Genomic DNA, 2,462 nt, shown 5'->3' with positions numbered 1-2,462 from the left:
CAGAAATACAAAGGATCATACAAGAATACTATAAAAAAAAGTATATAACATCAAATTTAATAACCTAGAAGAAATAGACTAGTACTTAGAAAAATACAACCTTCCTAGCCTGAATCAAGAACTGGAAAATCTAAAAAGACCGATCAGCAATATGGAAATTGAAACAGTCATCAAAAACCTTCCAAAAAGTCAAGGACCAGATAGCTTCACCAGTGAATTCTACCAAACATTCAATTAAGATTTAATACCTATTCTCTTCAAACTCTTTCAAAAAATCAAAGTGGAGGCAATTCTATCCAACTCGTTTTATGAGGCCAATATTACTCCGATACCAAAATCTGGTAAAGATAACACACACAAAAAAAACTACAGACCAATATCTCTCATGAACACAGATGCAAAAATCCTAAATAAGATATTAGTGAATCGAATACAGCAACATATTAAAAGTATTATACATCATGATCAAGTGGGCTTCATCCCAGGGGCACAGGGATGGTTCAACATATGCAAATCAATTAATGTGATACACCACATGAACAAATTCAAAAATAAGAATCATATGATCCTATCAATAGATGCAGAAAAAGCCTTCAACTAGATACAGCATCCATTTATGATCAAAACACTTAACAAAATCGCTATAGAAGGAAAGTATCTCAACATAATAAAGGCCATCTATGACAAACCCTCAGCCAGCATTATACTCAATGTTGAAAATCTAAAATCCTTCCCTCTAAGATTAGGAAAAAGTCAAGGCTGTTCACTCTCGCCACTATTATTCAGTATAACATTGGAGGGCCTAGTAAGTACAATTGGACAAGAGAAAGATATAAAAGGCATCCAAATAGGAAATGAAGAAGTCAAACTGTCACTATTTGTGGATGACATGATTCTCTATAGAGAAAACCCTAAAGACTCCACAAGAACACTACTAGAAACAATAAGCAAATACAGTAAAGTCTCTGGATACAAAATCAATGTGCAAAAATCCATAGCATTCCTATACTCTAATAATGAAGTGTCAGAAAAGGAAGTAGAAAAAAATAATCGCTTTTGCAATTGCAGCAAAAAGAATAAAATACTAGGAATAAATTTAACAAAACAAGTGAAGGACGTATATAATGAAAACTATAAGACCCTATTAAAATAAATGGAAAGATATTCTTTGTTCTTGAATTGGAAGAATCAACATAGTTAAAACGACCTCATTACCTAAAGCATTATACAGATTTAATGCAATCCCCATCCAAATACCATTGGCATTTTTTGAAAAAATAGAACAAAATCATCAGATTTGTATGGAAGCACAAAAGACTCCGAATTGCCAAAGTTATCCTGAGAGAAAAGAATGAGACTGGAGACTCTGCCCAAATTCAAATTATACTATAAAGTGACAGTAATCAAAACAGCATGGTACTTGCAGCAAAACAGACACACAGACCAGTGGGACAGAATTGAGAGTCCAGAAGTAAACCCATATTTATATGGGTAAATAATTTTTGACAAAAAAGCCAAAAACATACAGTGGAGAAAGGAAAGCCTCTTCAATAAATGTTGCTGCGAAAACTGGAAAGCCACCTGCAAAAGAATGAAACTAGACTTTTGTCTATCACCACACACCAAAAGTAACTCAAAATGGATTAAGGACTTCAGTATAAGACCTGAAACAATAAAATGCATAGAAGAAAACATAGAAACAAAATTCAAAGTCCCTGGACTTAAAGAGGATTTTATGAATTTGACCTCAAAGGCAAGGGAAGTAAAAGCAAAAATAAATCAATGGAACTACATCAAACTAAAATGTTTCTGCTCAACAAAAGAAAGAAATGTTTCTGTCAACAAGGTAAAGAGACAACCATCCGAATCAGAAAATATATTTGCAAGCAATGCCTCCGATAAGGACCTAATATCTAAAATATGTCAAAGAATTCATATGGCTCAATAACAACAAAAAACCCACAAACGATCCAATCAAAAAATGGGCAGAGGACTTGAACAGACACTTCTCCCTAGAGGACATACAAATGGCTGACAAAAATATGAAAAGATGTTCAACATTGCTAACTATTAGAGAAATGCAAATCAAAACCACAATGAGATACCATCTTATAGAATAGCTATAATCAACAGGACAAGTAATAACAAATGTTATAAAAACTCTCAATAAACTAGGTTAGAAGGAATTTACCTCAACATAATAAAGACTATGTTAGATAAGCCCAAAGCTAACATCATATTCAGTAGTGAAAAAATGAAAGCACTTTTTCTAAGATCAGAAATAAGACAGGATGTCTATTCTCACCACTCCTATTCAACATAATATTGGAAGTGTGAGCAAGGGCAATTAGTGAAGAAAAGGAAATAAATGACATCCAAATTGTAAAGGAAGAAATCATCTCTTGTTTGCAGATGACCTGTTCTTATATGCAGAAAATCTTAAAGACTCCACAAAATGATAG

This window comes from Pteropus vampyrus, unplaced genomic scaffold (assembly GCF_000151845.1).
Source record: "Pteropus vampyrus isolate Shadow unplaced genomic scaffold, Pvam_2.0 Scaffold79, whole genome shotgun sequence".
Lineage (NCBI taxonomy): Eukaryota > Metazoa > Chordata > Mammalia > Chiroptera > Pteropodidae > Pteropus > Pteropus vampyrus.
The sequence above is the reverse complement of the archived record's forward strand: the minus strand, read 5'-3'. Positions refer to the sequence as shown.